The sequence below is a fragment of the Sander lucioperca genome, chromosome 21 (assembly GCF_008315115.2).
Source record: "Sander lucioperca isolate FBNREF2018 chromosome 21, SLUC_FBN_1.2, whole genome shotgun sequence".
In the NCBI taxonomy this organism is placed as follows: domain Eukaryota; kingdom Metazoa; phylum Chordata; class Actinopteri; order Perciformes; family Percidae; genus Sander; species Sander lucioperca.
Window position 1 is genome coordinate 12,379,826 of NC_050193.1, and position 25,454 is coordinate 12,405,279.

The 25,454-nt window shown below is 40.6% G+C and overlaps 1 long non-coding RNA gene across 1 annotated transcript in view; it reads right to left on the minus strand.

The window, feature by feature from the left end:
- Positions 1-404: 404 nt before the first annotated feature.
- LOC118494112 overlaps positions 405-25,454 on the minus strand; it is a 51,543-nt gene continuing 26,493 nt past the window's right edge. Inside the window, exon 3 of the long non-coding RNA XR_004896171.1 lies at positions 405-1,266. This is a non-coding gene — a long non-coding RNA (uncharacterized LOC118494112). The remainder of the gene's footprint in view (positions 1,267-25,454) is intronic.

A 25,454-nucleotide genomic window follows, 5' to 3' on the forward strand; every position in this document is an offset into this window, starting at 1 on the left:
CCTCCATCATTCATTCCCTATCTTTTCTTTTCTAATTGTACTGCATTCTGGTATTTGGTATTTTAAATTTAAACTTAAACAGAAAAAGCTTGAGAATCTAGTTGCCCCTTACAGATGACAATGATAGGTCATGTGTTCAAAAAGGTTTGAACTAACCGACTGACCAAGCAAACATCTTACTGACATTGCAATCCTTGGAGCCCTACACTCCGACTAGTGGTTGTTAATAGGGCCATGGTCATATTGCACTTAGATGTACATACACTTTCGCAGCAGTGCCGCAGCCAGCCAAGTGTGGTCTTAAGATAAGATAAGGAGTGAAAGGATCACCCACTTAGTCTCACTGCCACTTAGTGTAGGTGCAGAGTAAAACCACACACACACACACACACACACACACACACACACACACACACACACACACACACACACACACACACACACACACACATCCCATTGTTTAAGTAGTGCAATGCTGACCACTATAGTTGTGGTTGTATAAAGATGTCAAACACACTTACTTTGAGTAGATTCTGGGATGTCTGTTGTAATGTGGTAGAAAATCCAAAAATATAAAGGAGTGAGAAAGGATAGGATAGGGAGTCAGGATCAAGATGGATAAAAAAAAAGTGTATTAAAAGAACACAAAACAGAGAAGGAAGATATCATAAAGGAGAGAAACTGATGGCAGACAAAAGGCTCTAATAAAAAGCGACTGGAGCACCAGTGTTAGCTGAGGAGATGAAAATATGCTGCATCAAAGGTGTACCAATGAACAGAAGAGGTTAAGAATGAGGTTAACGAAGGTGAGTGTTTTAAACAGATACAATTAAAGTGCATTGCATGAACTTCATATTTAAAACTGAACATGCACTTGGAGCTGTTACGTGTACAGGTGAATAATAAGGGTTAGAGAATGATGAAGCATAATTGATGAAGTAAATGTTATCATTAAGGTTAAGGTTAAAAGGAGCCAGCTCCACCAGTCAATGAAAGGATATGGACTGGAGACCATACGGATGCACCAGTTGCGAGGACAGGTGGTTTGCTTTAGGCAGAAGAAGACCACAGGTGCCAGCTCTGGGTAGGGCAACACAAGAGTGCTTAGGTCACTGCCGATACTGACGTCATCACCTGAACCCACTTCCTCAATGATGTCATCAGCCTGCGCCAAGCCGTATTCCTCACTCTGCCCTGGCCCTGCTGAGGAAATGCTCCCCAGCGGCACAGGACACTCCTCGCTCGTCATGGCAACCAAGCCGAGATCTGAAAGACAACGCAAGTTGACACTGGGATTAAAGGAATGAAATAATTATCACATTGTTTGATACACCACCGATTTCCATGAGACTTTAGATAACAAAAAATGGACTGCTTGGATTTAATTACCATGCAGTACTGCATGCACTGCAGCAAATTAACTGCAATTAAAATGGTTCATTTCATGATGGCTTGACTGGACAAGCAGGCTTTTGGCTATGCAGTCACTCACACAGACCACTTGATCACCCCCATGTCATAACATCACCTCACAACTCACAGATATTTAATAATTGTTGTTTTCCAGACTGAAAGGCCCATTAGTCTCTCGCTGTCTCTTAGCCCTGCATAAGCAACTGCTCTTATCATAAACTCACTTGTCTGCATAACGGAACACATTGCTTACTGATAACAATCACCTCTCGCAATCAAACACACACAGAGGGGTATGGCAGAAATACTAAATCAATGTCAACAGTCATTGCACATTCACTGACAATTCATTTAGACCCATCACAGTGTTGTGGGAGAGGAAATGGCTTTCCATCTCTTACCACTTAGCTCATGAATGTATTCACTTTTATCTGTGTATATAGATCAGCATGCATATACATAGACACACAAAATGTGTACGTGTTTTTGCATGATCAAATGTGCAATTTTAACACAGGCCTGTATATTAAAACATTAGATACAATAGCAGCAATGCTGCATATAATTTGGCTTTACGTGCATTGGCTCATGTAAGAAAAAAAAAGCCAAATACTGGAGTTTCAATTTATAAAGAAGTGGTGTCATGAGTTCACATGTCGTTTCAAGGATTCAAAGGCAAACAGAGGACTAATATAAGAAGAAGAAAAAAAGAGCAATGACACATAACATGACAGTCGGCAATCAAGTCAACCATTACCAGAGTTTAAGTGAATGCATAATAACATACTGGACTTAGTAGTCCTCTTGCTTTTAACTGGCAGCCAAAGGAGGTAGCCAGCAAGAGGTGAGGAGCCAAGCGAGAGGCTGGACATATGTACATGTCTTTTACACACACACACATATACACACACACACACACACACACACACAAAGACAGACTTTAGCATCTGTGATATTTGCATGTCTGTGCTACAAACGCAAGCAGATAACTACAAACATGCATGCGTAGGTGTGGTTTCCTTTATGTGCATGCATTCATGCATGACTAAATGTGTTTGCTTGCACTAAATCCTACCGTAGGATTAAGTGCTAGTGGGAGAGCAGACTTTATTTTTATAGGATAATGATATTAAAGGCTATTCATTACAAGCTAAGAATATAGGACAGTGGTGATTTAGTACCCGGTATCTCTCTCAGCTCCAGAGCTAATACTCTGACGAGATGTTAAAACCAGGTGGAGAGATCAAAACATTAGAAAGCGGAAAGTCACCCACCACACACAGCGATACACTGATTCAGGAAGTCTCTCTCTCTGCCTCATAATTATCTGGTAGTATACCTACTGTATATATGCATGTATTACCCCATTACATTCACATGCATATTGTTTTGCCTTTCCAAAAATGGCATTTTGAGTTAGCTTCACCATGGCAACAGCTGCTTCCAGTGAAGGCAGGGATTTTATTCTGACTCTGCAGTGTTTTATTTCCCGTGACAAAGCTTCTTAGGCTATGTTCAGATGGCAGGCAAATTTGATTTGTTTCTGAAATCAGATCAGAACTCAGATCAAACAATCGCGCTGTTTGAAGGACTGTTGTTCTCCTCATAGCAACATTGATTCTGCTCAGCACTTCCGTCACTCTGGATTTGTCGTTGTGTGTTGTGTTGCGAGTAATGTTATGCTATTTCGTTGATTTACCATTTTAGCTAAATGCTCGCAGTGAATTTAAGCTGGGCTTTTGTAAAGGTAAAAATGGAGGAGTAGGTGACCAGATTTCTGAGACAAAATCCGGGGACATTTTATACCTCCAAAATACCTCCAAAACAGGTAATGTTTTTATCTTTGTAAACTTAAAACGGGGACACTGCCCCAGGGGCGTCACTAGACCTAGAGCTGCACTGGGGCACAAGCCCCCCTAGGGGGGGTCCATGGGCATGCTCCCCTGTTAGAAAATGTTGTCTATTTTAACGTTTAAATGCCTCAATCTGGTGCACTTTGAAAATAAATTCAGACAACAAGCAGGAGGTGTTCTATGTGTGGAGTAGTTTTGGAGACATGCCTCTTTGTAATTATGACATATATAAAAAAAAAATTATGCCAAAAAATACTCCCCCAAATTTTGCATATGCCTATTTTTGAAAAGTAAGTGATGTAGTATAACCAGCAGAAGACTAATTATATGTGAGGGAAGTTTAGAGACAGAACTCTATTTAATTATTCAAATATTAAATGTTTTTGGCAAAAAAATATTGCCCAAAATTATGAAGATGCTTATTTTTTTAAAGGTAAGTGCTGTAGTACAACCAGCAGGGGGGCATCTATGTGTGGAGTAGTTTTGGAATCATGACTCTGTAATTTTTTTGGCAAAAAATATTCCCCAAAATTAGGCATATGCCTATTTTTGAAAAGTAAGTGCTGTAGTACAACTAGCAGGAGACAAGTTATAATTGAGGTAAGTTTGGAGACACTACCTTATTTAATCATTAAATTAATAAATATTTTTGTTGTATCTCTTTTCGGTGTTGTAGTTTATAGACCGTCCCTAAGCACTCGTCTTACTACTGTCTCACTGCCGGCTGCTCGTAGAGACCAATGTTATTTCTCCAGGTTGGAGGACGGCTCGTTTTGATGAAAATGAGTTTGTAGCTCGTTGTTTACCTTACTACGGTAGGAAAGATGCTGCAGAGTAATTGATCCCGGAAGTTCGAATCTGTGAATATCTTTCTAACTTTACCGAAGTTGAGCACTGAGCAGCGCTTGCTCTGGCTGTCTTGAGCCTGCGCGTGTAGGTGCGCGACTATACATTTGGTCAATGTTTTCTTTCTTTTATTCCAATTTTGGGTCTGTCAGTCACAGTGAAAACCGGGGACATTTCCGGGGACAGCTCCAGCTGGGGACAGTCCCCGGTTTCGGTGACGGTGACCGGTTTCGGTGATCTGGTCACCCTAGAGTAAAGCTGCGCTGCCGTTAACAATGTGGAAGTTAATAGGCTGTTTTGGTTCTGACTGGTTCTGACTACAGAGCCTCTTATATATTTTACTGTATTATCTGCATAAGTAATTCATAACCCTCAGCTACACGAGTGACGCAAAAGACACTTTGAAATATGATTTGAGCGGCCAGTCTCGGGACTGAGACAGAAATCCGATTGGAATCGCATTTCCCACCTCCAAATGTGGTTTGGACCCAATTTACAGAAATCGCATTTCATGTGATTTTTTGCTGTCTGGACTTTCTAAAATCAATCTAGATACAATCTGGATATACCAAAAACCTGATTTGGGCTGGTAGTGTGAACAAGGCCTTAGAGAGACCCTGCAGCTATTATGGGCAACTACAATTAAGCAGGAGATGGCTTTGCAGAAAGGAGTGCGTTATGTGGATTCTGTGTATGACTATTTGTCTGTCTACGGTGTGTCTGTAGTGAAGACAGTGAAAAGTATGCCATTAGCCTTAAATTTGTTATTTAACTATCGCTGCTACAATATTCCTGCATGCTGGGAAAGCTTCCCCTAAATGTGATTTTTGTGATGACGACTGATGATGAATGCATTCGTTTGACACAGAGAAACTGAGATAGAGAGAGAGAGACTACCCACAAGGCCCCCACTGCTGTGTCAGCACCCCCACACAAACACATTCACACTTCCTCAACATCCATACTCTCACACATTAACACCCTTAATTGGGGTAGTGAATATACAGTCACCCATTTAGCTGCACTATGAGCTAAAGGCTGCGATAAGCCATTGAAAAACTTGCTTTCCCCCTCCCACACACAGTCACTGCGACAGTCTGAGGCAAACACAGGAAGAGGCTCAAGGAAAACAACAGCGAAAAACATACTGTGAATCCATAAGGGGTTTGGGCAACACATTCTTCATTTCAATCGTTTCATACTGCCAATTTGAATATACTGTAAAAAAGCAGAGAAAAGCTGTGTTTTTAGGTGTTTGTTTTCTGGCTGGCTGTTTCCACAGAGATCAAAAATCTGATGTATGATACCCAAGGCATACAAGTAATTACTACAATTCTCAGTGAGTCATTGAACAAGCTCAAAAGTTAAGGCTCAAGATAAGGAATTGAAGGCTTAAAACAAGAAACTATGTGAGCTTCCAAATCTGTGCTTGATGCCTGTGAGCTATGCATGTTTAGTATTATACGAACGTGTAAAGTGCTTTTAAAGAAGAATGTTTGTTGTGTTGTTCCTTAAAGCTAAAATCAGTCCTTGCTGCAACAAGGAGAAACAACGTCTCTATGTCTATGTGCCATTGTAGTGTATCTGTGAAGCTGCTTCTCCTTGTTATAGTTAAAATATCACTGACTGACCCGGTGTAATGAACATTTCACTGAACTGATGAACTTAGGCAGTATTGGTATGAGCAAGATACTTTAACTAGAATTCCTTGATTTGTACAGTTTTACTCGCAAAACATCATGGTGATGCAGGTTTCTTTTCTACCTCCTGGTGTCCGCACACATCTCCTATTGTGCTATGCATAGGACTAATATTGCTTTTCAAGGAAGTCTAAATCTACTTTGAAAAGAACCGATACCAAATTTGACATATCGTAGGACATAATACTAGGGCTAGGTACCGAATTCAATACTTTTTAGGCACCGACTGAATTGCCTCTAAAGTATTGAGTATTGAAAAATGCTGCGTCATTCAATACCCAATTTTAATACCTAAGGAGTAAATCTCATCAGAGTGAGCGAGCCAATAAGCATGCAGCATGCTTCTACCAAGATCTAATAATGCTGGTGATTGGCTCGTATGTTACACGTCCTAGAGACACACAGGAGAAACCTTTCTGTTTTATAAAATTGGTATCAAAAAAAGTATTGTTTAGGAACCGGTATCAAAGTCTCAGTATTGGTATTAGTACCGGTGTCTATAAATAAAATTGAATTGAAATTGAATTGTGTGTCAGGTGATTTGAGACAATGCTAAGCCCAGCATAGCACTCACAGACAGCCAGGGATCTGACTGTCACACCAACTTAACACTGCACCTGGTTTAAACGTCTCGTAAATTCTTTCTCTCACTGTGTTAAAACCCAGTAGAGGAAGCTCAATATCATGACTTGAATACACACACCATCAGCTGTGTGTGACTGGGCTGAAAAATGAGCAAGAACATTGAGCATATGAGAAAACACTGGGCAGATCCCTGATGATTTATACCGTCCCAGATGGATGTGTGTGTGTGTGTGTGTGTGTGTGTGTGTGTGTGTGTGTGTGTGTGTATATGTCTCAGAAGAAACATGCACCATTGGACTATTCAGCCACAGAGAGTGGCTAATGCTATTATAATCACCCCTTTGAGAACACAACTTAGACTACACAACATACACACTCCCTGTCTCGTCAGCTTTGTCAGTCAATGCTTCATCCAGTTACCCGAGACAAACTAGTTTTGACACCTATTGCTGAGTGATCAAAACAACACATTACCTTGTTATTTAGACTATCGATATTTTCAATGACAGTATAATGTATTTAGAAAGCAGCCAGTGACAGGAGAGTCACCGCTGACTAAGATGGCTGGCTTTTTGAAAGCACTATAAAATAGCATTCTAAAATCTGATAAATGTGACTCGCAGAATGAAGAAGAACACAATATGTCTGGTTTAGTGCCATAGTAATATTTAAATATGTCAACATAAATAGACTTTGGAGTTTGATGCAACATGTTTACTGCACGTTCAAAATGGGTTTGGATTAACTTTACACAACAGTTTAATATAATTGTGCCTTGCTGTTGGAGTTTATTTTTTCATTTTCAGTTCTGCATTATTGTTTTCTTTTCAGTTGTGCCACTTTCTACATTACACCAGCCTGGCTTTATGTCTGGACAACACGAAATAAGGACCCTTGTGTTTTACTTTGAATAATCCTTAAGAGATCAAAAGGAGGAAGAAAACACTAAATAACTGTCTGGCCATTGTTGTTGGAGCAGAGCACCTAGAATATTCCTCTTAGAAAAGTAAAGGAGGCAGTGAACATGCTGCATCAACACTATCTGTGACAGGCTGTCACAGGGCAGTGTGCATGGGATTCAGTCATCCTTCATGTTATGTCTGATTTTAGTTACAATCAGAGTGCATAGGGCAAGCAGTGTCCCAAGCACAGACATCAGAGCTCAGTGTCAATTTGCTGGTGAATTTGAGATGAATTATGAGAAGATCAATTAAAGCTATAGTGCGTAGTTTCTGTCGCCCCATGAGGAATTCTAAGTAATGATAGCAAAACGGTCGGGGCATCCACATGATACAAGCCTTCAGTGATTGCACATCCCCCCACCTCTCCTCCACACAGTTGCTAGTAGTCAAGGAGGACACGGAGGATTAAAAAAACATGAGTCTTCAGAAGAGGTAATTATCTTCACTCGAGTTTCTGTGCGCGAAAATCGCGGGACGAGACAATCTTCTGAACATAGCCATACTGAGAAATACACAGAGAGTTGTGTGGAGCTGATAGCTTTGTAGCAACTCATTTGGCAATGGCATGAATGTAACGGACATTCGTTAATATTAATATTAATTTTAAAAGTTAGGCACTAAAGCTTTAAATAGAGCTGAACTGAAGACAAAAGCATGTTAATGCCAAATGTTTTTCGGGAAATTCCAAAATCCACTGTATTTTATGTACAATTATTATGTATTATTGTACTATTATAAATCATGCTGTTCTTCATTGGCTTATGGTGGAATAAAGAAGAAGGCAACTTCTGGGAGAAGTCGCTCTGAACTGAAAAGACACTGTCCTCCCCTGAAAAATGCCTCCATAAGTTGTTTGTTCAAAAGCAATAACGGCTCATATATATACGTTTATTATGGCAACACCGTCTAGTGGAGGTAATAATTATGATGGGAGCAAAGCAGGAAGTATGGTGATGTGTAGGAGTGCCAAATTCCATGTAAGGAGGTAGGTTTGGGTGGTGGATAATTCAAACAAATTTAGGACTTTCACCTAGGAGTCTGTGGTTAATATCCTGTTTGTAAAATAAAAGCAAATGGTGAGGTTTTTTTTTTTAACTTTATGGAACAGACGGAACTAACATCCCGTTCTGCTTAGTCTGTCTAATCTGAGGAGCAGTTAACCATAGTCCTCATAAATCCACCAAATTTAAAATTCCAACACAAAGAAAGCGGAAGGAACCGGAAAAAACACGCATCCAGCAGAATTTCCTGCAGCACCGAAGCAATCCCGGAAGTGGAACGATATAGACTACGTTCTGCTAAACCTAACCCAAGTAGTTTACTACTGCGACCGTTTCACAACGTCAACGATGCGTTTGAAAAAGGGGCCGTTAGGTTCTCTGGTTTAGATATGAGGACCAGTTATATTTCCTGCCACTGCTAGGGGGGCTTATTTATGAAATGCTCCAATATGTCAATAGGCCCGAAAAAATGTGACGATAATTTTCTTCTTTATTGAGTCTCGTCTCTGTAAAAGTCCTTTAAGACTTGCTTGTATTAATGCACTCCATAATTAAATGTAAACTTATTCTCAAAACAACAGTTTTATACCAGTTCTACACAAGGTAGGATAAGTTAAACCCAGGAAATACTGCATCACCAATACCACAGTATTGTATGGCATATTTTTCTTCTCTTAAATTCAGCGTTCTGTGCTTGTGTCAAATTTGGTAGTTTAAATATGTGTCCTGAAATGGGTAAAAATATCCTCATCCACTGCAGGGAGATGGGTTGTTAACCTGCAGCCACAGCCAGACACTTTTGGGGTATTTCAGTTCGTAGGTGACATATGGGTGTCGTACCCATCTCCAGCTTCCAGCAGTGTTATCCTGACTCGGCAGAATAACCACATTGGCCCAGACATCTGTTATGGATCACAGACCAGCTGAGTGGCAGATTTACCCCGAACAGTCATATGTTCTGAAAAAACCCGTCATTGGTCTACACTAATATCACAGGTCACATTTTGGAAATCCACAAAGGTAATTCTAATGTGTGAATATATACTGCATGGTTAAAAACAGTAATACATCTGTATCATCATCATCATCAGGCTGTTGAGGAAAAGATGCATTATATTATATATAATTATATTTTTCATGCTGAAACCAAATAACTCCTGTTTGGAAGTTAATAATGCTGTTACCACTGAGAATCAACACCCAAGTTATTGAGCTCATAACCGACATAACCAAAATTATTCCACTTCACATAAAAGTGTTTGCAGCTGCACATGCTGCCTAGAACAAATGGTAGGGAACTGAAGCCAGACTGTTCAAAAAGGTCAAACATTTAGCATGACAAAGAGTTGATAGTCTTGGGAACTGTTGAAAGAGTTAGGATGTATTCCCTTCAGTATTTTTTTTAAAGTTTTGAATGGAAAAGACAGCTTGACTTTAATGTGTACTTTATGTTGTCAAGTATAGTTTTTGGTAATTCATTTTGTGATTTTAGGAATAGCTAAAATATTTGCTTTGATTCTTCTTATATCTCACATCTTCCTTTTGGAATTTTAAATTTCCATCTGTTTTGATTTCTACCCATCCTCTCCCTCCACTTTATCTCCTCTTCTTATCCCCTCTGTTGCCCCATTCCCTTGCTCTCTGTAGCTCTTCTGCCTCTCTACGTCTTATTCCTTTTCTTTAATTCTCTCTCTCAGTCACTCTGTCTCCCTTTCTAACATGAAGAGGATACTGAGCTCTGAGTCAGAAATCATCTTTAAAGAGTGGCTGCTGGTCGATTACACTGGAGCAGTGGCCCCCGTAAGCCTAATCTGTTTTAACAGCATAAGCTTTTGCCAAGCAGCTGGGACTATCCCTGTGCATGCACAGTTTGAGCGGATGTCAAGAACATATTTGTGTCTTTAAGTCAGCATGAGTGCTTTATTGTTTGACAACCTATTACTGATGTTAATACAATACTTTGCACTATGAAGGAGTGAAACAATTGCAAAAGCACCATGCTAACAGCCTTTACAGTTTGGGTCATGCTACCATTCAGGTGTAATAATATGAATTCATTGGGCGGCAGGGAGACAGACAGGCTGAGAAATGAGCTGGAGAGAAGCGAGTGGAGGCTAGGACCTACAAATTGGATCACAGCTCACTGCACAGAGAGTGCAGAGGCTAGACATTGACTAAAGACTACAAACATAGCTCTATTAAGGAGTGGACTTCATTGTAAAGTACTTTATTATACAAGCTATTATATACATCAATGCTGTAGCCTGCTGACATCACTGTTCATTTCCCCATTTGACTGTAATCTTGTCATTTCACTTTCATGTTGAAATCTTTATCAGTTTAGCATTCAAGTTCAATTTGGGAAAAGAAGTAGATTCATGAAGCTCATCAGGCATTTCGAATTTTGAGTCGGCATGTTCCAGTAGAAAGCAGGTATTTCAAATGTCACCATGTAATGTTGCCTTTCTCCTCTTGTAGACTATAGCTGCTTTAGTCTTTAGTTTTTCTTCACTCATGCTAGCTATGGTACTGTCAGCTACCAACTGTATCAATATCATAGCTGTGTTTTGATTTAGTTGTGATTTTCTAATTTACTTCACGTTTACAAAAGCTGCCTGAGGACATGTCTTAATGGCACGATTTGTCTGTATATTGTAATTGTAATTGTAATATATCTGTATATTCAGTAACATATGATTCATAATAAGTGTGGAGGACTGCGGAGAACAGGAAGCAGAATTAAAACTGCAGGAGATCTACACAAGAAAAACTCAACTGCTGTCACAAGCTGGTTATCACCACATCTATCTATAAATTGCAGGAACTGTCTGTCTGTGTGTGTGTGTGTGTGTGTGTGTGTGTGTATATCGGTAAAAGAAGCACACATTGGCTTTTGCCGCTCTAGCAGCTGGCCACTCCCCCTCTCACAGGGCACACTGAGTGAACACTTTGGCAGCTGAAATGTGACATACACCTCAGACCCACAAAACCTGCACGCCACACGCAAATGCCACATGCAGAACGCTTTACAACAGCTTTACCGCCTTTGACTCTTTTCCTGCCTCCAATGTTAGCTACATGATTGCTGGATATACCAAACTTACTTGTCTTCACTTAACTGGAGCACGAGCAGATAACGTTAGCTGAAAGGAACATTGCGACTGTTGTGTGGAATAAGGTTGGCGAAAAAAAGGCGCTACTTTCTTCCGTGTCTATTTTTCCACTAAGAACAAAAAGCCATTTGCCAACACTAAATATCAAACAAAAGCCAGACACTATATAGTATTAAGTTGCTGTGAACTGTAGCCTACATTCAATACTTCTAACCAGAGGCAGAATATAAAGTAATCTCGGAGATTATTCCTTCACATTGCTGTGCAATGCGAGAAAATCTCAGAGCTGAATCGGGCAGACACAGCACTTCTCATCAGACTCACCCCGGGTTAATTAAGTATACTGCTAACTAATAACATTACAGTCGCCAAAATACCCCCACGAATCAAATCCCCTACTTCACCCTTAACTGTCAAGCCACTAAACCTGTATGGAAATTAACACCTCTGAAATGTTAAATTTGTTAACGATCATACCACACGAGACAACACAGTCTCTCTCTCTCTCTCTCTCTCTCTCTCTTTCTCTCTCTCTCTCTCTTCGCACACACACACACACACACACACACACACACACACACACAGAGTCCGGTTCTGGTGGTTGATTAACGCAGATATGTGCTGATTAGCTCTCATAACGGGCCAGTTGGGTAGCACACTGCCATGAGTCCATGACGCTAACGTCTGATTACTCCACATTGTCATTGTGATATTTTGTGATTACATTCTGAATCTGCGACGTTCTCTGTCAGCTAAATCAGTAAGTTAGTAGTAGGGTATACAGGGGAGTTGCATATGAAGTGGTTTGGGGTCCTTCTGTAAGTAGGTTTGGGGTACAATTTGGTTTTGATGAATTCTACAAGCAGCAATACCACAGGCCAAGCAATCAGCCCGTTCCAAACAGGCACATTTTCAACTGTACTAGTTTATTATTATTTCTGATGATTCTGTGTGTGTGTGTGTGTGTGTGTGTGTGTGTGTGTGTGTGTGTGTGTGTGTGTGTGTGTGTGTGTGTGTGTGTGTGTGTTTGTGTTTGTGTTTGTGTGTGTTTGTGTGTATACATGTGTCAGCTACAGCTAAGTGATGGGGGGTGTGGGGGGGTGTCCTTTCTATGCTTTGTGGAAGTTTGTGTGCACACACTTCTGTGTGTTATTGACTGATTTATAACAGGCTCCCCCTGCTTCCCAACACAAATCCATATTGGCGAGGGAGGGGAGGTCCAATAATGCTGCAAATGATTTACTATTAGAGCCTTTGCTGTCATTCTTTCACTCTGATAAATGACATGCATTTCCCTCAAGCTGCCCGTGTGTGTGGCAGAAGGATCTCATACTTGTAGGCGTGCAAAATAAACCAAACGGTCAATCTTATAGGCTGATGTGCGAGTGCTTTTACTGCAGCCTGTCAGCTTTGGTGAGTGTGTGTATATGTGTGTTTTCAGGCTCCAAAACCTGAGTTGCCTGCTCCTTGCCGACTACACTGACAGTGGCAGGGGGACCGAGGACGTTCAAGTCACATTGACTCATACGGACAGGTGTACGGAAAATGTCGGCAGTTTGCCTGTGTATGTGTGTGTGAGTGTGTGTGTGTGTGTGTGTGTGTGTGTGTGTGTGTGTGTGTGCGCGTGCAAGATCCTGACTTCCATTAGATTTTGTTCTTTTTCTACAATGTCCTCTACCCTCCGTTTTGCGTGTGCATACACACACACACAACACACACACACACACACACACACACACACACACACACACACACACACACACACACACACACACACACACACACATACACGCACGTGCACACGCACACGCACACACACAAGGTAACTATAGTATCAGTAATGGGGACAGTGGGTGTTATCATTGTCACAGGTGTTCCTTAATTGGCTAGAAGCACTATTATCTTCCTTATTTAAATGGCGAGAGAGGCTGTGGGACTTCTTTTGAGAGGCTTTGTGATTTAGTTTCAGTGTGAAGCGTTTAGCCTCCCTCCCTCGAAGTTTAACTAGACTTACTTGTGAACCATGTAGCTTTTTGTATTTTACATCACCGTCTGTGATGCATGTGGGGGATGCACATCTTCTCTGTTCTATTCTCTTCCGTTTTGTTGGTTTCTATTTAAAGTTACCTAAAAGCATAATTTCCTTAAGATCAAAGGAATGAAGTCAATTCTGTTTAACGTGGGCTTTACCAGAGAAAACAAGAAGGGGAGGAGAGAAACAGAGAGTAGAGGGAAGAGGAAGTGATGGAGGAGGAGGAGAAGTAACGTCAGATTCATTCCTCGTTTTCTCCTCTGCGGGGCAAAAAAGCGTTGAGTCGAACATCTGTCAGCTCTCCTTATCTCTTCTCCCCCTGACTCTTCACTGTCTCTTCCTCTCCTTTTAGAAACCTCTTTCCAGTTGCGTTCATGCCCTGACAGAAGCTGCCATCCAAAGTTTGGAAACTCAGGGAGAAATGGCGCAATGTGAGCGTGCGCAGGCATATGTTTTTTTCAGAACATTGTGTCTGTGTGTGTAAGAGAGAGAGTATGGGACGAAGAGAGCACCGTGGGAAGAGAGAGAGAAAGAGCACACAAAAGCCTTGATATCAAGCCTGAGAAATGAGAGCTACCTTGACAGCACACGTATGTGAGTGCATGTCCATGTGTATGCATGTAGAGGTCTGATTATGCATGTTTCCTGCTCTGCCATTGAAACGTACAGTATGTTTATGTCTGAGTATGTTTATGCTTGCATGTGTGAGTTTGTGTGTTTGCGAAGGAAACAACTAGGATAAAAACGAAAAAAAGAAAAGCAGACCGAGAGAAAGGATAACTGCTTATGACCAAAGATTTGAAAGGCATCATGGAGAAAGGAAGGGTGAAACAGACAAGGGGAAATATGGGGATGGAAAAAAGATTGAATCATAGAAATAAGAGAGAGGCCTGTGAGAGGTTAGAGAGCGGGAGCCATGAACAAAATGCAATAGGAAAAATGTGGATGAAAGAATAAGAAAATAAGTTAGAGGATGAAAATACCTGGGGTTGAGGCGACTGAGGCGAGCAAGACAGAAGAGACAGAAACAGAGAAAAACAACATAGCAGCAGGTAAGGCTGTAAGCAATGGCGACAGACAGAAGGTAGGAACATGAGAGCTGAGGAGGAGGAGGAGGAGGAGTAGGGAGAAAAGAGACAGACAAAAAGGAAAAGAGAAAAACAGAGTAAGCTGAAGGGTTTCAGGACAGTTGTGGCTTCTTCATGCAAAAAGAGACACGTGTCAGTGATAGAAATATAGGAAAGCATATTAAACTGCACTTTCTCTCTCACACACAACACACACACACACACACACACACACACACACATACTTTAAAGTGAATATGTGATAATATACGGATGTGTAATGCTGATGCACAAAAATGCACACTCAAACATTGTTTCAAGCAAACACCAAAGCCTAAGTCCTGATCCGTCCACCTTTCTTATCTTTTTCTCTCGTCGCACCTCTTCTCAAACCTTAGAGCTCCAAGGAAGCCAAGCAGCTTCCTAATTACCTCATTTGCATAAACATGCACATTGTGCAAGAGAGGGAAGGAGGTGGGTTGTGGAAAGCATAAGAAAAGGAAGGGAACAGAGCTTCACCTGGAGAAAAGAGGGAGTTAGGTAGAGAGATGTTATTTTGGAAATCGAAAAAGAGCTTGCAACAAAAATACGATGCCTGCTGACAGGGAGAAAAACATCATAACTTGTCTTGGTACTCTGGTGATATTCTGCTCCCTCACCCATTTTTGTGTCCTTTCTCCATTCTCCTCTTCTTCCCTTTTAACAATTGGCTGAGTGCTATTCATTCTTTGCTCCCTATCTCCCTTTCTGTTTTCTGCTCCTTTTCTGTAGGTAGCTTAATGCCAACAGCCATTATTCTCTTCCTCTCCCACGTCATGTCCCTTGCTCTCCTCTTCCACTTCCAGCACTGTCTTTACTATCATTTCACTCCCATCTCTCACATTCCTCCCTTCACTACTCCTCATTCTCACTCTCTCTTTCTCTTCCTCTCCTCCTTTTCTCACAGAGTGCTGTGTCAGGTCTTTTCACCCTCAGCAGTGTGAAATGAGATTTGAATATGGCTCTTGGAGCATTTGCGGCTCGCCTGCAACCCCCCCCCCCCCCCCCACCCCCCATCCACACACAAAGAATAGGCCACTCGTAAAGATAAAGGATTGTGACGCTACTTGAGTGCATACTCACATGTCAAGGGAGAGGAGTTGGAGAGAATGGATGAAGGGAGAAAGCTCGAGGAGACAGGGACGGTGAAGGAAAGGAGAGGAGAGGAGAGGAGAGGAGAGGAGAGGAGAGGAGAGGAGAGGAGAGGAGAGGAGAGGAGAGGAGAATGGGCTACTGTAGAACCATGAATATAAAGAAGGGATCAGCAAGAGAGAAAAACTGAAATGGATGAAAAATGAAACACAGATACGGGATCAAGCGGAGAGAAAATGAACAGAATGGAGAGGGGGGAGAGACTTTCATTAAAATGTGCTAACCTTCTTGTTCGCCCATTTCTTTGCATTTTGAGTGGAAAACCTCCATTGAGAGAGTGAGGGAGGGTGGAATCGAGAAGAGAGCTGAGCTGAGCATGAAATGGCCATGAAGTGTCAAGTGCTGGCCTCATCTCCAGAGAAAAACAAGAGACAGATAAGAAGGTCCCAGCATGTGTTTTTTGTGTGTGTGTGTGTGTGTGTGTGTGTGTGTGTGTGTGTGTGTGTGTGTGTGTGTGTGTGTGTGTGTGTGTGTGTGTGTGTGTGTGTGTGTGAGAGAGAGACAGAGAGTTCACATTTATACCTAAATAATGACATATTTTCAACAAAAAAAGAGAGATAATGCCTTAAACCTAAGATGAGTTTAATTTATCATAACTGCCCTTCACCCAGGTAAATACAAAATCATGAAATTGTGATACACAAAAGTATCCTATTTCATTTCAGACATTCATTTTTTTTTTTTTGTTAAACTACTCACACACAGGCATTGCAAATGCATACGTTACAAATGCAAATGCATACGTTACACACGTTACGTTTGTTTAACGAACACACCAGCTAAAAACAATTTTTCCAGATACATTTGTTATCTGGACCAAAGACATTCATGTGTAACGCTGTTACACGTGTGTGTTTATCAAGGCAAATCAACTACACATAAATACCCTGTAAACAAAGCATTTTTCTCACACAAAGAGTCAGTAAGTAGTTTGCAAGCAGTCGGACAAGAAAATGAATAATGGGGCACTACAAAAACAACCAGGTGGCGACGGCCTTTACCTGGACACTCTGCAGAGGGGGAGGGATGAAGTAATAGAGGAAGACTAAGAGAGGTTGCATGAAAGCGTAGGGGGAGAAAGACTGAGCAGCTGACAATAGAACAGGGAGAAAAAAACATTTGGCAGTTATGCATTGTTATTATTTTGTCCCCTTGCTTTGGCCAAAGTAATGGCTGTAGTTGCCCTGCGTGTTGTCAGCAGCTTTAGCAGGGGAGTGAGCAGAGGAAAAAGGTGGTGACAGACATATATGGTCAGCATGTGCAAACATGCAAATGATGATACCTTGAACATGCAGTGCCTTGAAATTTTACAGTATCTTGAACATGGGGGAACAAAAGAGCCATTAAACTAAATCAGTTCAAGGACTGCATTAGTTCTAAAAGGAATAACTTGTTCATTTTTAATTGCATCAATCACATTTGGCTGCATATCTCTACAAGCACCAGTCCTGCCTTTGAGGGCTTCATTGCTACAACAGCACGCATATGAGGACTTGGTTGCCCACATCGACATACAATATCAGGAATTTGAGTTATTTCTTGAGTATTATGAACTTCTAGCATAGAAAAATTATATAAAATATGTGCTCCCACTCCCACAATTTCTAACATTCAATAAATATCTTACATAGCATATTTCATGGTGCCTCTTTTCACTAGAAAATGCAAAACTTTAAGTGATCATTGAAGTGAAGGAAGTAACTCAGTCTCCAGGTGGTTAACTAGACTCGTGAAATCCTTCAATTAACACAGACAGATGATTCTTTAAACAATTTGAACACAGTGCCATTTACAGCACATTCTCTCAGTGGTCCATAGCCACTTATCTGCAATAAGCTCCTGTACATTTTATTTTGAAACTCTTGCCTTTTATAGTTTTAATCGTCTTGTGAGTCTCTTTTTTTCTCAGTTAAAATTGCATTTCTTGATATTACTTGTGGTTATGAATGCATTTTCACTTTTGCTGTACACAATAAAAGTGAAATTTTTCATAAAATGTAAATGTATGATTAAATATGTATATGATTAATCATTTTTAATCACAGACAACTTTTGACAGCAATCAAAAAAGTAAAGAGTCTAAATGTTGATTATAATCCCTCATTAAAGAATCACATTACACAAAGCACTGACAAAAAGACTGCTCAGCCAACATGCAAAGCTACATCCATTCAATCTAGTCTCTATGACAAAGACAGTCAACGTTTTCATGTCATCGTTAAATATTTATTCTCTATTGCTCTTAAGACTTTGACTTTTTTTAAGTTAGACTTTTACTGTATTATCAAATCAACAATGTTCCTGTGCCAATCCATTCCAACTGCAAGCAAATGGTATAAAATGGCATTTATTTCCACATGTAGAGAGCCAGTATTGACCAACTTAATGATTAAGAAATGCTTTACTTATTTGCATGGTTTGAAATCAAAGTTGGTTTGTGACTTTGGCAGAATGCTAAAATCCACAGTTTAACTATTTGCCTTTGCCACTGGATAAGCATTCTGGTTTTGGCTGGTCTTTAATTTGAGTTGACGTTATGGGGTCATCTACCGTTAGTGATGAGGTCATATTGGTGTTAATGTGGTACGCAGCTGGGATGAAAAAGTAGGAACGTCCTGTCAGCAACAAATTGAATGTAATATTCCCATCTGGACCCCAAATCCTCACTACACACTTCTTATTTACATGCACTTAATTATTTACATTTTCTCACTCTCTCCTTTTTCGCTGCTAAATGTTGCTTTTCAATTGAGAATCTAGAGAACAGTAAGTTTCCTGGAATCAGCTCTCAGCAGGTGTTCACCTCGGCTCCTTTCTTTATACACGTACAGTCTCCATCATAACTTATTGTCCCATTAATCACAATTAATATCTTTAATAATCATTGATTTATAAAGTAATAATCCTTACACCGTCTCAGTGGTGTCTTGTTACAAATTATTTCTTCTATGACTCACAAACCAAAGCGCTCCTTTACAAGCGTCACTTAATATTTTATCCAGAACAGAAAGGTAATGAGGAAGTCAAAAGGCCAGAAACTCATTTCGCGGATCTCAATGATGATCTATTGCCTGGCTATCCATCTCTGCAAGACTGCTGAACAAGAATAAATAACACTGACTAAATTAATTTCTAACCAAAATGTCCCATACTGTGTAGGCAGTTGTACAGATGTTAGCGTATTAGCTAACAATGAGACGTTTGATCATCGACTGAGTTAGCTTTCACTCATGTCAACTGTCAAAGAAATATACTCCATTAAGGAATCATTTTTAAACAGAGATTAGGTTTCATAAAACTTGAAGGGAACAGACTGTGTGTTTTAGTTTAGTAAAGATATTGTGATCAATAATAATAAAACACCAACGACACCATATGTTCCCATATATTGTGATGTGATTCCTGAGGAAAATGTTTCTTCACTCGCTTCCATACACAGTGAAATTAACTAACCCTGCACCCTTAGGGGCCATCCACACGGAAACGCTTTTGGGTGCAAACGCACATGTTTTGCATCGTTTTGGCCAATCGTCCAAACGAATCCTGTAAACGCACTGCCTGAAGGCACACTTTTTTGAAATCTGGTCCCAGGGTGAAAAAATTCGAAAAACGAATTTCGGAATTCCGAAATTTCGAAATTCGAAAACGCCGACCTCGCGGCTTCATTCGGACGGCGAAGCCGCATACTTGCATATCGATAATGTCATCGCCAAACCCCTCGACCTCTACCCTTCGACCTCTTACCCCGCGACGACGTCTCATAACAACAACACCAACATAAACATGCATCCGTCCTAATGCCCACAACGACACGGCACTGTAGCATATAGCTAGCTAGCTTGTGTTTGGTTTCTTCTTCTACTGTCTGTTTGTATACAGCTTGCAAGCTTTATGCGCATCCTCCGCCTCTTCTTCTCCGTTTCTGGTGAATTTCTGTAGCAGAAACAGCACCAGCTATAGGCCTGGAATATGAAGTAGCGTGTTGAGTCATTTACAAATGGATCTGTTTCAATGCTAATTTTAAACAGGGAAAAAAAAGATTGTTTTGGTACGTGTGGACGTGGCTTTAGACACTTCTGTCATTTAACTGCTTGAATGCTTGAATAAGAGTCTTCTAGATAAAGGAATGGTGTCAGTTCTCATGTAGTCCAACGGCCGGTACGGATTTTTATCCATACCGGAATATATTAGCCTTCTGTTTGGGATTGCTCCACCTCGCCACACAGCTTTGATAATGCAAAACAAAACATCTCCATTTTTACTCGCAGACAAAAAATGCATTACCTTGCTAATTAGCTAAAGATAAATCAGATAGAAATGCTAATCCAAGAAAATCCACAGTGTTGTTTTCTCTTTCAGCTTCTTGCAGAGGGAGGGAACAGGAAGCTGAGGCCTTCCAGGAGAAGACTGAAGGTCAAACTGAGGTGGAGGAGAGAGAGAGAGAGAGAGAGAGAGAGAGTGAAAGGAAAACAAGAGAGAACCTGAACAGAGATGGAGATGAGGGATCCCAGGGACTCACGAGAGAGGCAGATCAAAGGCAGTGTGCCAGATCATGGAGTGAAAGAATACTCTAGATATAAGAGACAGAAGGAGATTGAGAACGCTCCAAAAGAGGATGGATGGTGCTCAGCTTGAAGGACTAGGAAGTGATGTATGAGGCCTCAAACACAGTTGTTGACGTAGGCCTCTTCAATAAGGTTTATGTCATTGACACTTGCACTGTCAACAGAGACTCTGTCGCGGTGCCGATTCTGAGCCCAGTTTTTATCCTCGGCTGCAGGCTGACAATTTAAACACATTTTATGTAGTCTCAGCTAATCAGCACATTATGAATCCTCCTGAGTTATTTTGGTTCTGATGGAGTCCAAAGAAAACAGACTTATCCATGAAATGAATTATCAAATAAAACTGAGAAAGGGGGGCTAGGTTATCCCTCCAGAAATATATGATTTTTGCTCAAAGCAGTGAATCACATTTTCACAAACTGCAAAGGATGCAGTAGATACAGAATTTGTGTGTGCTTAGCAATCTCCTAAAATGGAGCCATGAATAAATGACCATGGGGACAAAAATAATAGTACAGTATGTTGCATTCCTTGCTTGTTAATCATTCAGTACCTCCATTGTTAATTTACAATGCATTGCCTAGCACACAAAACAACAGAGCACAAATGCTAATTGCTTTTGTCTTTAAAGCAATTTACGCCATTATTATTATTATGTGTCATATGTACATTTCATCCGTTACCTCCAACTACTTTTAACACTTAACTTTTACTTAAGCCACAGGCCTTGATATAAGTGACACTGTTTCATGCTCAGGTGCTCATTTAGATGAATCATCCTTGTCCCACTTGTGTGTGTGTGTGTGTGTGTGTGTGTGTGTGTGTGTGTGTGTGTGTGTGTGTGTGTGCGCGTTACATAACTTCAGTATCAGAAAGGCTGCTGTAGATGTTCAAATAGAAGGACTCAAAGTGAGATTCACCGAGTGTTTCTGCAGTGTCGATGAGCTGAACATTTTGGGCCCACACAATTATTCCAGCTCATAGCGGTCCAATTGACCAAACAATAGCACTGCGCAGGACAAAGAGGAGCAAACCATCAGAAAACAGATAAGTCTAGTGGTAATGAACTATGTCTTCCTCCAACAAACAAAGGGAGTAAAGAAAGAGTTGGGAAGAAAGCAATTAAAACTGTAGTTCTAGTATGATAAAAATGATGGTATTTGTTTCACTCAAACCAGGTGAAAATTAAGCAAATGAAACAAATCAACAACAACAAAAATGCACATGCAAATTATAAGTAAATCATTTAGAAAATGTATACATCAATTATTTTTAACTTTTCTGATCTAGACTTGTTGATTTTACTTTAACGTGCTCATATTATGCTCATTTTCAGGTTCATAATTGTATTTAGAGGTTGTACCAGAATAGGTTTATTTGGTTTAATTTTCAGAAAACACCATATATTTGTTGTACTGCACATTGCTGCAGCGCCTCTTTTCACCCTGTGTGATGAGCTCTCTGTTTTAGCTACAGAGTGAGACATCTCACTTCTGTACCATCTTTGTTGGGAGTCACACATGCGCAGTAAGTACTGCTAGCTAGTCAGTTGCAGAGCATGAGGGAGTGCCATGCTAGCAGCTAGACGAGCATTATAACGTATGTTAGGGACTGTTTGGTATTTATGGAATGGACCACCGGAGGAAAATAGGGGAGGGTCATGTCTTTTTATTCTTTGTTGAGGGGAGGGTCAGCCATTTTTTTTAGTCTAGGGGGGAGGGTCACCCAACTTTTGTATTCGTGAGAACAGCAACATTTCAAAGTGGCTTGTTTGGTGCATATTTATCCATGTAGCTCCATGTAGCTCTCTCAGTTTCGGCCCCTATCGCTAGCAGATGGGTCCCTCCCTATTTAGTCAGCCAGATAATTTGAACTGTAGCTTTAGAGACCGTGGGATTTCCCAAACTGAATAAATCCCGCTCGCACATATAAACACAAAACTGCTTTGCTAGCTCCATCGTGTTGTAACTAAAACATCTGATGAAAAAATAATTGTATTCATTAGCATGATTGTCGTACTGTTTAGGTCAAAAACATCCAAAACACCATACGAAAACATAATGGACCAGATGCAAGCTTTTATTTTGAAAAGTCAAAGCCTGCGGACTGCACCAAGCCGGGAGGGCATGAGACGGGAGGTCTCTAGGCTGCAGCCATACCCGACTCAAATATCCTTTCGGTCCCAGTGATATTATATATATATATATATATATATATAAACGACAGCCTTTTCAAGGCATTTGAGAAGGAAGGAGTGGTAGCATGCAAGCTCCCAAATTGACGCTCATCTGAGAAATTGAGTTTTGGATAATGTTCAGCTTTGGCAGCTTTACCTATATGCTAAAATATACAATGACTGAGGAAGCCTAGTGACGAGTCCATAGCAACCAGTGTTGAATTACCCAGTGTGCTTTGCTGAATGGTCTCAATGTTTTATTGTTTTATTTCATGTGAATACTTGTTTACTAGATGAGTAACTCAGTATTTGAAGTAATGCAGTAATGTAGGAAGTGTGCATTTAGTTTCCATGCTTATTGCGTTTCCACAACAATGTTAGTGAGTAAATCTACTGAAATGGCCACCACACCATAACATGATGCCTAAGATGAGAATGCAGAGGTTTATTCACATATGTCATGGCTGTAAAAAAACACAATGGTTATCTGTATGTCTTTGCCAAGTGTAAACCAGTACAGAAGGCATCAATAAATTGTTGGGGAGGGTCAGCCCTTTTTTCCGTATCATTTTGGAGGATCATCCAAAATGTATTGCTGGTGAAGGGAGGGTAAGGTCTATTTAGACTAAAGGTCCCAAAACTCCTCTGGTGGCCTCTGAAATAAATAATGGACAGTCCCTTACAATGTGACGCACATTCGACACGGAAGTAAAGGTTGGAGGCTGTTTGGAGCAGTTTGTGAACAGTGTTTTCTGTTGGAGATGGTAAGTCCCTTTGGGGTGGACTTTGGGCTTTTTCACTGTAAAAACCTGTAAACTCTAAACCTATAACGTGCACAAAAAGATATATAACACAATAAAAGAAAGGACAAAAGCCAAAAAGCATGACATGAACACTTTAATAAATCCTATTGGCTCCTGTTGCACATCTAAATAGTATCACTCATATGGTCTATGTTGAATTTGCCAGTTTTAACCCAGTTGTTATGTTGTTTCCTATTCCTATTTCTCCTCATATTTATTCCTGAAAGTGAAAGTTTCTTTTCTTTTTGCTAAAATGATCAGATTTTTCCACAGGGGTGATTTAGATTAAAACTTGTCAGAGGAAGCAGAGAACCAAGAGAGGCAGACCGAATGACAGCAACAAAGAAAAGAAGACAGTCAACTAGAAAGTAGAGTTTATAGAAATCAAGAAACAGACAGACAGAAGACAAGTTAGATCGAAGGTTGGGAGAATAATTGAAAGAAAGAAAAGGCAGAGATACTGTGACAGTGGGCAGAGAGGCCGTTCTACTCTGTCAGGCCTCAGCTCCCTCAGGAGTGGTTAAATGCATTGGGCCTGTCCATTGGGAAGTAGTGAGGTGATTAGCGGTAGCTTTAGGATGGAAACCAGTCAGGATTCAGCACACATCCTTCAGATACACACAAACTACTAGATTAGTAAATAAACTGATACGACAACACTTGACATTCTTGACAATTAGGGATTTATGTACAAAAACACACACACATGTTGAAGCTAGTCTTAAATAATGTATTATATGAGATTGCATTATTCACTGTATAACTGCAACCTAGAATGAATAGTATGAACTACACATTTAGAGGCCCTAAAATGTGCTGTTAAGACTAGTAGTAAACATACATTTACTTGCAAGGTATTTGTGGAGGTGTGGGGGGAGAGAGAGTGTGGGGAGGAGGTGGTGGCTCAGGTGAGCAGGCAGGGAGGGTCTGATTGTCACAGCTGTAGCAAGTTGTCTAATCATGCTCTCCCTTTTAAAAGCAGTAGCGAGGCAGAGCAGGGGGATTTTGCTGAAATGGAAAGAAGACGTGGACACTGTGTGAGAAGCTGGGCAGAGAGAATTCATACCCTCGTGACCGAGAGCCTCGGACCAGGTGGGAGTGAGGGAGCTTCAGATGAACTGTGAGACAATACACTCTGGTGATACGGTCGGTAAATAAAGAACCGTGGAAAATATTCGTGTGTGTGTGTGTGTGTGTGTGTGTGTGTGTGTGTGTGTGTGTGTGTGTGTGTGTGTGTGTGTGTGTGTGTGTGTGTGTGTGTGTGTGTGTGTGTGTGTGTGTGTGTGTGTGTGTGTGTGTGTGTGTGTGTGTGTGTGTGTGTGTGAGAACAGAGGACTGCTACAGTATTCTACTACTGACCAGAGAGTTTTATTCATTACAGTCATCACATCAATGCTCTGTTCCCAAACCCTCCCACCTGTTCAACCCAATGCAAACTAGCTCCTTCATTCAGCCAAACAAGTCTGCTAGTTATGCCAACAGTGAAAAACTATTGAAGACAGCTGAACCAGTATGCAGAAATGTGAGTCTGGCTAAAGATCAATAGAAATAGCAGAGCTCTTTGTTGAAAGCACATTATCATAAACATATATGTCATTTACTATTAATCAGTAAAGCACTCAGCACCCATGGCAGTCTGGGGCAAGTGGCCATGTGCTCTGCATGCCCTATAAGTAATCCATGGATGCCTGTAGGCAAAGCAACATCCAAAATTCAATTACCCCAGCCTTGGCAGAGAAAACTGTTGAGCAATGGCCTTACATAAATGTCAAACTAAATGTATGCAGTTTAATTTTACATAATATTGAAATCTTTCAGAAGACCAGATTCATCATGGAGCATATTTGTCAAAGAGCTTATGATAGTGAGGTAGTGGGCTACATATGCACGCTTTACATGTGATGTGGTGAGATCTCACCTCCATCCTTTGACATACAGTATTGTATGTCCTCTGGCCTTGCATGTCAGTGACAGTATAGCACCCTGTTGCAGTCTTTCCAGGAAGACAAATGTTTAAAATATGTACTTAAATGTTATTTAAAGAATAAAAACAAAAAAATCCATATTTTAAAATGTTAATTCCCAATGCAGAAGTTTCTGCGTCGTTTTGATGTGGTGATACGTTGGAAGCAGCCTGCCTTTGTAAA